The 12,378-nt window shown below is 38.1% G+C and overlaps 1 long non-coding RNA gene across 1 annotated transcript in view; it reads left to right on the plus strand.

Moving 5' to 3' along the window:
- The window catches only part of LOC116570726, an 82,185-nt gene extending 70,060 nt beyond the window's left edge, over positions 1-12,125 (plus strand). Inside the window, exon 3 of the long non-coding RNA XR_004277537.1 lies at positions 11,739-12,125. This is a non-coding gene — a long non-coding RNA (uncharacterized LOC116570726). The remainder of the gene's footprint in view (positions 1-11,738) is intronic.
- Positions 12,126-12,378: the final 253 nt, after the last annotated feature.

Consider the following 12,378-nt stretch of genomic DNA (forward strand, 5'->3'; position numbering starts at 1 on the left):
ATTTCTTAGAAGTATTTTTAAAATTATTTTTATTAACATATGATGTATTATTTGCCCCAGAGGTACAGGTCTGTGAATCGTCAGGCTTAAACATTTCACAGCACTCACTATATCACATATCCTCTCCAATGTCAATAATCCAGCCACCCTCTCCATGCCTCCCCTTCCCCCAGCAACCCTCAGTTTGTTTTGTGGGATTAAGAGTCTTTTATGGTTTGTCTCCCTTCTGATCCCATCTTGTTTCATTTTTTCCTTCCTTAACCCCCAAAACCCCCGCCCTGCCTCTCAAAATCCTCATATCAGGGAGATCTTATGATAATTGTCTTTCTCTGATTGACTTATTTGGGTCAGCGTAATACCCTCTAGTTCCACCTACATCATTGCAAATGGCAAGATTTCATTTCTTTTGATGGCTGCATAGTATTCCATATATGTATACCACTTCTTCTTTATCCATTCATCTCTTGATGACCATCTAGGTTCTTCCCATAGTTTGGTTACTGTGGACATTGCTGTGATAAACATTCGGGTGCATGTGCCCCTTTGGATCACTACATTTGTATCTTTAGGGTAAATACCCAGTAGTGCAATTGCTGGGTTGTAGGGTAGCTCTATTTTCAACTTTTCGAGGAACCTCCATGCTGTTTTCCAGAGTGGCTACACCAGCTTACATTCCCACCAACAGTGTAGGAGGGTTCGCCCTTCTCTGCATCCTCGCCAGCATCTGTCATTTCCTGACTTGTTAATTTTAGCCATTCTGACTGGTGTGAGGTGGTATCTCATTGTGGTTTTGATTTGTACTTCCCTAATGCTGAGTGATGTGGAGAAAGCACATTTTCATGTGTCTGTTGGCCACCTGAATGTCTTCTTTGCAGAAATGTTTGTTCATGTCCTCTGCCAATTTCTTGATTGGATTATTTGTTCTTTGGGTGTTGAGTTTGATAAGTTCTTTACAGATTTTGGATACTAGCCCTTCATCTGATATGTCATTTGCAAATATCTTCTCCCATTTTGTTAGCAGTCTTTTGGTTTTGTTAACTGTTTCCTTTGCTGTGCAAAAGCTTTTGATCTTGATGAAGTCCCAATAGTTCATTTTTGCCCTTGCTTCCCTTGCCTTTGGAGATGTTTCTAGGAAGAAGTTGCTGCCGCTGATGTCAAAGAGGTTGCTGCCTGTGTTCTCCTCCAAAGATTTGGATGGATTCCCATCTCACATTAGGTCTTTCATCCATTTTGAGTCTATTTTTGTGTGTTGTGTAAGAAAATGGTCCATTTCATTCTTCTGCATGTGGCTGTCCAATTTTCTCAACACCATTTGTTGAAGAGACTATCTTTTTTCCATTGGACTTTTTTTCCTGCTTTGTCAAAGATTAGTTGACCATAGAGTTGAGGGTCTATTTCTGAGGTTTCTATTCTGTTCCATTGATCTGTGTGTCTGTATTGTGCCAGTGCCATACTGCCTTGATGATGACAGCTTTGTAATAGAGCCTGAAGTCTGGAATTGTGATGCCACCAACTTTGGCTTTCTTTTTCAACATTCCTCTAGCTATTCAGGGTCTTTCCTGGTTCCATATAAATTTTAGGATTATCTGTTCCATTTCTTTGAAAAAAATGGTTGGTATTTTGCTAGGGCTTGCATTAAATGTGTAGATTGCTTTAGGTAGCATAGACATTTTCACAATATTTGTTCTTCCAATTCATGAACATGGAACATTTTTCCATTTCTTTGTGTCTTCCTCACTTTCTTTCTTGAGTACTTTATAGTTTTCTCAGTACAGATTCTTTGCCTCTTTGGTTAGGTTTATTCCTAAGTATCTTAATGGTTTTGGGTGCAATGGTAAATGGGATTGACTCCATAATTTCTCTTTCTTCTGTCTTGTTGTTGGTTTATAGAAATGCAACTGATTTCTTTGCATTGATTTTATATCCTGATACTTTACTGAATTCCTGTATGAGATCTAGCAGTTTTGGAGTGGGGTCTTTTGGATTTTCCACATAAAGTATCATATGATCTGCGAAGAGTGAGAGTTTGACTTCTTCTTTGCTCATTAGATGCCTTTAATTTCTTTTTGTTGTCTGATTGCTGAGGCTAGGACTTCTAGTACTATGTTGAATAGCAGTGGTGATAGTGGACACCCCTGCTGTGTTCCTGACCTTAGAGGGAAAGCTCACAGTTTTTCCCCATTAAGAATATTCTCTGTGGGGTTTTCATAGATGACTTTGATGATATTGAGGTACATACCCTCTATCCCTACACTGTGAAGAGTTTTGATCAAGAAAGGATGCTATACTTGTCAAAAGATTTTTCAGCATCTATTGAGAGTATCATATGGTTCTTGTTATTTCTTTTATTAATGTACTATATCACACTGATTGATTTGTGGATGTTGAACCAACCTTGCAGCCCAAGAACAAATCCCAGTTGGTTGTGGTGAATAATCCTTTTAATGTACTGTTGGATCCTGTTGGCTAGTATTTTGGTGAGAATTTTCGCATCTGTGTTCATCAAGAGTATTGATCTGTAATTCTCCTTTTTGATGGAGTCTTTGTCTAGTTTGGGGATCAAGGTAGTGCTGGCCTCATAAAATGAGTTTGGAAGTTTTCCTTCCATTACTATTTTTTGGAACAGTTTTGGGAGAATAAGTATTAATTCTTTTTTAAATGTTTGGTAGAATTCCCCTGGGAAGCCATCTGGTTGTGGGCTCTTGTTTGTTGGGAGATTTTTGATGACTCTTTCAATCCTTACTGGTTATGGGCCTGTTCAGATTTTCTATTTCTTCCTGGTTCTGTTTTGGTAGTTTATACGTCTCTAGGAATGCATCCATTTCTTCCAGATTGTCAAATTTACTGGTGTACAGTTGCTCATTATATGTTCTCATAATTGTTTGTATTTCTTTGGTGTAGGTTGTGATCGCTCCCCTATCATTCATGATTTTATTTATTTATTTGGGTCCTTTTTCTTTTTGATAAGTCTGGCCAGTGGTTTATCAATCTTATTAATTCTTTCAAGAGCCAGCTCCTAGTTTCTTTGATTTGCTGTGGTGTTCTTTTGGTTTCTGTTTCATTGGTTTCTGCTCTGATCTGTATCATTCCTCTTCTCCTGTTGGTTTAGGCTTTCTTTGCTGTTGTTTATCCAGCTCTTTTAGGTGTAGGGTTAGGTTGTATACTTGAGACCGTTCTTGTTTCTTGAGAAATACTTGTATGGCTATATACTTTCCTCTCAGGACTGCCTTTGCTGTGTCCCACAGATTTTGAACAGTTGTGTTTTCATTTTCATTTGTTTCCATGAATTTTTTAAATTCTTCTTTAATTTCCTGGTTGACCCATTCATTCTTTAGTAGGATGCTCTTTGGCCTCCATGTGTTTGAGTTCTTTTTACCTTTTTTCCTCTCGTGATTGAGTTCTAGCTTCAGAGCATTGTGGTTTAAAAATATGCAGGGAATGATCTCAGTCTTTTGGTACCAGTTGAGACCTGATTTGTGCCCCACAATGTGATCTTTTTTGGAGAACGTTCCATGTGCGGTAGAGAAGAATGTGTATTCTGTTGCTTTGGGATGGAATGTTCTGAATATTTAAGGCCTTTATTTCCTTGTTGATCCTTTGCCTGGATGATCTGTCCATTTCAGCGAGGGGGTGTTAAAGCTTCCTAGTATTATTATATTATTATCAATGTGTTTCCTTGAGTTTGTTATTAATTGAGTTTATATAGTTGGCTGCTGCATGTTAGGGGCATAGATATTTATAATTGTTAGATCTTCTTGTTGGACAGACCCTTTGAGTATGATATAGTGTCCTTCCTCATCTCTTAGTATAGTGTTTGGCTTGAAATCTAATTTATCTGATATGAGGATTGCCACCCCACCTTTCTTTTGATGTCCATTAGCATGGTAAATTGTTTTCCATTCCCTCACTTTTAATATGGAGGTGTCTTTGGGTCTACAATGAGTTTCTTGTAGACAGCATATTGATGGGTCTTGTTTTTTTATCCATTCTGATACCCTGTGTCTTTTAATTCGGGCATTTATTGCATTTACATTCAGGGTAACTATTAAAAGATATGAATTTAGTGCCATTGTATTGCCTGTAGAATGACTGTTACTGTATATTGCCTCTGTTCCTTTCTGGTCTACTACTTTTAGGCTCTCTCTTTGCTTAGAGGACCCCTTTCAATATTTCATGTAGGACTGGTTTGGTGTTTGCAGATTCTTTTAATTTTTGTTTGTCCTGGAAGCTTCTTATCTCCCCTTCTATTTTCAATGATAGCCTAGCTGGATATAGTATTCTTGGCTGCATATTTTTCTCATTTAGTGCTCTAAATATATCATGCCAGCCCTTTCTGGCCTGCCATGTCTCTGCGGATAAGTCTGCTGCCAATCTAATATTTATACCATTGTATGTTACAGGACTTCTTCTCCTGAGCTGCTTTCAAGATTTTCTCTGTGTCACTAAGACTAGTAAGTTTTACTATTAGATGACAGGGTGTGGACTTATTTTTATTGATTTTGAGGGGGGGGTTCTCTGTGCCTTCTGAATTTTGACGCTTTTCCCCTTTGCCATATTAGGGAAATTTGCTATTATAATTTGCTCCAATATACCTTCTGCCCCTGTCTCTCTTTGTTCTTCTTCTGGAATCCCAATTATTCTAATACTGTTTCATCTTATGGTATCAATTATCTCTTGAATTCTCCCCTTGTGGTCCAGTAGTTTTTTTGTCTCTCTTCTACTCAGCTTCTGTATTCCCCATTACTTGGTCTTCTATATCACCAATTCTCTCTTCTACTTCATTTATCCTAGCAGTAAGAGCCTCCATTCTGATTGCACCTCGTTAATAGCTTTTTAAATTTCAACTTGGTTAGATTTTAGTTCTTTTATTTCTCCAGAAAGGGATTTTATTTCTCCAGAAAGGGTTTCTCTCATATCTTCCATTCCTTTTTTGAGCCCAGCCAGCACCTTAATTATCATCATTATGAACTCTAGATCTAACATATTACCAATGTATGTATTGATTAGGTCCCTAGCCATCGGTACTGCCTCTTGTTCTTTTTTTGTTGTTGTGAGTTTTTCCACCTTGTCATGTTATCCAGATAAGAATAAATGAACAAAAGGATAAAATACTAAAAGGGTGGCAAAGACCCCATAAAAATGTATGCTAGCCAAATCAGAAGAGACCCAAAACCAGAAGGAGAAGAAGGGGGGGAAAAGAAATAAAAATAAAATATTATATATAATATTTTATTTATATATATAATATTAAAAATATATATAATATTGATATATATAATATATAATATTTTATTATATATATATTAGACTGATGAATAAAACAGAGCCACCCACTTGATTTTGGGTATATTCTAGTCTCTTAGAAGAAAGTACTTCCCAAAATTTTAAAGAAAGAAAGACATATATATACAAAAATAAGGGTAAACACAATGAAGGGATGGAATATGACTGTAAAGATGAAAAATTTTTTTAAAATTCTAAAAAGGAATTGATAAGTTGGTTGGAAAAAGAAAAAAAAAGAGAGAATGTGCTCAGGCTGGAGACTAGAATAAAGCCATATGCTAGATTTAGGGTATATTTTGATCTCTCAGAAAAAATTATATCCCAAAATTTTAAAGAAAAAAACACTATACATATACAAAAAATAAGGTTAGATACAATTAAGGGATAAAATAGGAGTATAACAATGAAGGTTAAAAAAGATATTTTTTAAAGAAAGGTACTGTTAAGATAAACTAGTAAAAAATGTTAAAAGAGGAAAGAGGAAAAGCTAAAAAAAATAGAATACGGAAAAAAAGTTAAAAAATATTTGACTTTGCAAGACTAAAGGATCATGGGGAATAGTCATGAATTCTATGCGTTGCTTTTGCCTTGCTCTGGAGTTCTGCTGTTCTTGATTGGTGAGCTTGGTCTTCATTGGATGTTCTTGCCGATCTTCTGGGGGAGGAGCCCCTTGCAGTGATTCTCAAATGTCTTTGCCCGAGGCGGAATTGCACCACCCTTGCCAGGGACCCGGCTGAGCAATCTGCTCAGGTTCGCTCTTGGGAGCTTTTGTTCCCGATTGCTTTTCGTACTGCTTTGGAGGATGGGAATGAAAATAGCAGCCTCCCAGTCTCCAGCCCACAGTTGCTGAGAGCTCAGGGCCCCACTCCTCAGTGTGCCCTCATAGAAAAGCATTCAATCACTCCTGTCTCCCTGATCTCCGGCCGTGCTCTGTGCTCACCTGGCCTGTGACCAGGTGTTTCTATCTGGCACATGGCCCCATTTGGAGCCTCCAAATGGAGCAGATTCCTGCCGTGCATTCCTGCACCGCTTCTCCTGGAGGAGGAAGGAGGGGTCTCTCTGGATTTGTCACTTGAGTCCCTGCTCCAAGAGCAGTGGCTTGACTGTGCCTTGGATCATGGTTTAAGGTAACCTCAAGTTGAGATCTCACCCTTTGGCTCCATCTCTATAGCCAGGTTCCCCACTCCAATACCTGGGAGCTCTGCCACACTCAGACACCCCCAATCTTTCTGTGACCCTGCAGGGCCTGAGACCACACTGTCCCCACAAGGGGTCACCCCCACTTAGCCTGTGGAGTGATGTCCCTCAGTGGAGCAGACTTCTAAAAGTTCTGATTTTGTGCTTCCCTGCTCCACTGCTTACCAGGAGTGGCGGTCTATCTTCCCGTTGTTTCAGATTCACTTCTGCGCGTGTCCTACCTTTAGGAAAGTGTTTGATTTTCCCTTCCTAGAATTACTGCTCTTCTCTAACTCCTGTTGAGTTTGTAGGTGTTCAGAATGATTTGATAACTATCTAGCTGACCTTCTGGGACCTGATGTCATTTCAGTCTGCTACTCCTCCACCTTCCTGTTGGAAGTATTTTTATTTGGAATTCATTATCCTTGCTGGCAATTGGTCCATTCAAATTTTCTATTTCCTCCTGCTTCAGTTTTGGTAGGTTATATGTTTCTAGGAATTTATCCACTTCCTCTAGGTTGTCCAATTTTCTGAAATATAATTTTTGATAATATTCTATTCAATTGTTAATATTTCTGTGGTGCTGGCTATTACTTCTCTTTTATTTGTGATTTTGTTTGAGTCTTTTCTCTCTCTCTCTCTCTCTTCTCTTTGGATGAATCTGGCTAAAGGTTTATCAATTTTATTTATTTTGTTTTCAGAGAAACAGCTCCTGGTTTCATTCATCTATTCTGTTGTTTGTTTTTCAGTTTCTATATCATTTATTTCTGCTCTAATTGTTATTATTTCTTTCCTTCACGTGGTGAGTTTTGTTCTTCTTTTTCTAGCTCCTTTAGGTTTAAGGTTAGGTAGGTTATTTGAGATTTTGTTTCTTCCTAAGGTATGCCTGTATTGCTATAAACTTCCCTCTTAGAACTTAGATGCTTTTGCTGCATCCTAAATATTTTGGACTGTTGTGCTATCATTTTTGTTTGTCTCTGTGCAATATTTTACTTTTTCTTTGATTTCTTATTTGACCCATTCATTGTTTAGTAGCTTGTTATTTAACCTCTGTGTATTTATGCTCTTTCCAGATATTTTCTTGTGGTTGTTTTCTAGTTTCATAGCATTGTGGTCAGAGAAGATGCATGGTATGACTTCAGTCCTTTTGAATTTTTTGAGAATTGTTTTGTGGTCTAATACATGATCTGTTCTGGAGAATGTTATGTGTATTGTGCTGCTTTAGGATAGAATATTCTAAATATATCTATCAAACCCATCCAGTCCAGTGTGTCATTGAAAGCCACCATTTCCTTGTTGATTTTCTGTTTGGATGATCTATTGATATAAGGGGTGGGGGAGTGTTAAAGTCCCCTACTGTTATTGTATTACTATCAGTTAGTTACTTTATGTTTGTTATTTTTTTTTTACTAATTATTTTTATTAACATGTAATGTGTTATTTGCCCCAGGGGTACAGGTCTGTGAATCATCAGGCATACACATTTCACAGCACTCACCTTATCTTTATGTTTGTTATTAACTGTCTTATATATTTGGGTGCTCTCCTGTTGGGTGCACAATTATTTACAATTGTTACATTTTCTGGTTGAATTACCCCCTTATTATTATATGTTGTCCTTCTTTGTCTCTTGTTATAGTCTATTTTGTGTGTTGTAAGTATGGCTACCCTGGCTTACTTTTGACATCCAGTTGCATGATAAATATTTTTCTATCACCTCACTTTCAATCTGTAGGCATCTTTAGATCTGAAATGAGTGTGCTGTAGGCAGCATATAACTGGGTCTTTTTTTTTTTTTAAATCCATTCTGTCATCCTGTGTCTCTTGATTGGAGTTTTAGTCCATTTACATTCAAAGTAATTATTGATACATATGTATTTATTGCCATTTTGTTACTTGTTTTGTGATTGTTTTTATAATGTTTCTCTGATGTTCTCTTGCTATCTTTTAGAGTTTGCTGCCTTTCTTTAATGATATATTTGGATTTTTTTTTTTTTTAAGATTTTGAGAGAGAGAGAGAGAGCATGAGAGGAGGGAGTGTCAGAGGGAGAATCAGGTTCCCCACTGAACAGGGCACCCAATGTGAGATTCACACTGGGTGCCCTGGATCATTACCTGATCACTTTGGGACTCCAGGATCATTACCTGAGCTGAAGGCAGTCACCCAACCAACTGAACCACCCAGGCACCCCTATATTAGGATTTCTTTCTCTTTTTTCTTTACCTATATTACCTATATATATATATATTTTAAATATATTTCTTTACATATATATTTCTTTATATATATATTACTTTGTTTGTGGTGACCATTAGGTTTGTAAATAACATCTTCTGTATGTAGCAGTCAATATTAAGTCAATGATCATGTAATTTCGAACTCATTCTTCATGCCACTTCCCCATAAGTTTAGGTATATGGTGTGATATTTTACATGCTTTTTTTTTGGTGAATCATATGACCGATTTATACAGATCTACTTATTTTTACTGCTTTTGTATTTCCCGCTTTTCATACTTTTACTTATCATCTTTCCTTTTCACTCAAAGAGTCCCCTTTAACATTTCATGTAGGGCTGGTTTAGTGGTAAACAAAACAAAACTCCTTTAGCTTCTGTTTGTCTGAGAAACTCTATATCTCTCCCTCTGTTCTGAATGATAGCCATGCTGGATAGAGTATTTTGGGCTGCAGATTTTTCCCTTTCAGCACTTTAAATTTATCATGCCATTCCTTAAGCCACCAGTTTTTGGTACTTCATTACAACAGCCCTGGAAAATGAATACACCATTATTCTGGAGGTTCAGGTCTAAGAGATGTCTGTTACTCCTGGGAAGCCAAGGCTTGAGTTACTTCAGGAGTACTTAGGCTCAAAGCATTTAGAGACTAACATGAGACAGATGGCCATGCAGGTGGATAGGGAAGAGGACAACCCTGCGGGCTCCTTCATTCCCCTTGGTCCACAGCAGATCCTTCCTGGACTACCTGAAGGCAGGTGCGGGTGGTGAAGGGTGGGTTCATCCAGCCTTACCTCACTCTCCCCTCCCTGTCCCAGTTGTCACTACCAACTGCCCCAGCAATCGATGTATATGTTTTCAAACAAAGTTTAACTAAAAGAGTTTTGAAAATATCACAGCCATCAGCATACCATTTGGAAATATAACCACTTGAGATGATCGAGAAGGAGCCTATAGATTTGGGCCAAGTGGTTAAAAGCCATTTGTCCCAGGCCATGACCCCTTTAACATCTCTTGAGGTTGCCTTCCAGGCATCCTTACTCTCCCTGCTCTTTCCTACAGTCTGAGACCATTTCCCCCAATGCTGCAATTCTGACTTCCACACTTTGTGGTTTACCAATCTGGCTCTGTGTATATTACAAAGTAGCTTTCCTTTCCCAGCCAACTCTAAACTGTTAATACATTAAATCAATGGGAACGTTCACCCCATTGAACATCTGGGTGTGGAGAATAGATTTAGTTGGAGTAGGGAAAGAAAAAAAAAATAGTCCATCTAGTAAAAGCCAAATTACCTCTCCAAAGGCTGGGCTCATTCCATGGCTGATTGCAGGTGTGGGTTTCCAGGTATGCTAAGAAGCTGTGGCTCCTCTGGCTGTGTCAGTAGAAGGACTTCAGGATTCTGATGGCTACCTAGCACAACCAATTTGCTCTCTCGAATAATCTGATTCCATTATAAAATAAAGATAGCTACAAACTAAAATAGCTAAAGTGGATGCATTTGAAAAAAAAACACAGCAAAATGGCAATTATGGTTTTCTCTAAGGAGTAGAATTAGGAGTGATTTTTACTTCTTTTTTTGTACCTTTCCGAATTGTATGTCTTTTTATTTTTTAACAGTAATAAGTTTTAGTTTAGATCCAGACAAGTAAAGCTGTCTCACGTTTGAAGGCAACCACCACCACTCAATGCAGAGAGTAGGTAATATGCTGATTTAGCCTAGCTAAAGAGAAAATTTCTGGGGCGCCTGGGTGGCTCAGTGGATTAAGCCTTTGCCTTCAGCTCAGGTCATGATCTCAGGGTCCTGGGTTTGAGCCCTACATTAGGCTCTCTGCTCAGCAGGGAGCCAGCTCCCCCAATCCTGCCTAGGCTCCCTAACCTCCTGCCTCTCTGCCTACTTGTGATCTCTATCTCTCTGTCAAAAAAAAAGAAAATTTCTTGATTATACAGTAAATAAAAACAAAACAGAAAAGCAGCTATTAATGTGCCTATTTACCAGCATTGGTTATTAAAACTCTGGGTTCATTACAAGGCTACGCAATTTAAACTTAACATGGATGTATTTAAAAGATACTAAATGGCTTCAAGAAATAGAACATCTGGGGCACCTGGGTGGCTCAGTGGGTTAAAGCCTCTGCCTTTGGCTCAGGTCATGATCCCAGGGTCCTGGGATTGAGCCCTACATTAGGCTCTCTGCTCAGCAGGGAGCCTGCTTCCTCCTCTCTCTCTCTCTGCCTGCCTCTCAGCCTACTTGTGATCTCTGTCTGTCAAATAAATAAATAAAATCTTAAAAAAAAGAAAGAAATAGAACATCTGAGTAAAAATAGCTTAGACAGTAGAGGTCTATTTTTTCCCTTATAACTAGAATTTGTACATAGCTCTAGGTTTAACTTCTTTGTGATTCTTTTGGCCTTGCCTCATGGTCACAATATGGCTGCTATAGTTCCAAATATCATGCTGCCAGTAACAAAAGCAGGAAGGAGAAAGTTTCTATTTTATTAAAGAAGAAAATCTTTTCAGTTTTCTCAGGGCATTCCTCTCAGGTCCCATTGGCCCAGTTAACTTGCTTACCCATTCCGGCAGCGAGGGATGCTAGGAAACAGAATATCTGATTTCTTCAGTATGTAGTGGAAAGGAAGGAGTCTCTTTCCACTAAGAGGCACTATGAGCGCATGGCTGTGGACTAGGCAACCAGGATTATCTGCCACAGTAGAGAACTTGGAGGAAGTCCAGAGAAAAATATATTCAAAATTAATCCTTTACAAAAACCTTCATAATAATCTAAGATTTCTTAGCCTGAAGAAAAGTAAGCTAGCAATCGGGTTAATAACTTACTTTGAAAGTATGACATTTTTATACCACAGATAGTGGTATACATCTATCATATACAAAGCACTGTTGTAGGTGCTTTTAAAAATATGAAAGTGTCATGGAGGAAGGAAAAATATCTACTACGTGCTAAGTGTAAGTCAGGCACTTTGGCAGATGATTTAAATATATCATTTCTTTTACTACCTTAAGGGAGGATTTACTGAGTTTATTTTGCAGATGAGGAAGTGGAAATCTCATGGAATCAGACCATTTTTGCCAGCCTTCTCTCCTGACCCTTTCACCTTGCACCAGTCCCGTACTGAGCAGTGCACCTTCTTGGGAACAGCTTGGCCAGATTACACAGGTGTACACAGAATATGACTCAGCCAAACGGTGAGTTTATGCATTGGTAAAAGACAGTGGAGGTAAATATGGTGATCTCAAAGCTGATTAGGTGCTATTTATTTTCGTCTTACATTTACTTAATCTTAACAGTGTTTTGAAAGATGAGAATGCTTTTGAAAGTTTTAGTAGAGATCCAAGCTAGATTCAAGAGGAGTGTGTTTGGCTAATTATAAATAGTTTCTTTCCATATTTATGTTGTTTTGGTGGTTTGAAAAAAGAATTGTGTATCTGTTATATATATTATGTTCATTATATTTATGTTATATACTATATACTATATATATATTATGTTTTTATTCAACATAATACTGGAAGACCTGGCCACAGCAGTCATGTTACAAAAAGATATACAAGGCATCCTGGGGTGCTTCGGTGGCTCAGTGAGTTAAGTGTCCAGCTCTTGGTTTCAGTTCAGGTCATGATCTCATGGTTGTGGGAATGAGCCCCATGTTGGACTTTGCGCTCAAATTCT

This window comes from Mustela erminea, chromosome 12, assembly GCF_009829155.1.
Source record: "Mustela erminea isolate mMusErm1 chromosome 12, mMusErm1.Pri, whole genome shotgun sequence".
NCBI classification, from domain to species: Eukaryota; Metazoa; Chordata; class Mammalia; order Carnivora; family Mustelidae; genus Mustela; species Mustela erminea.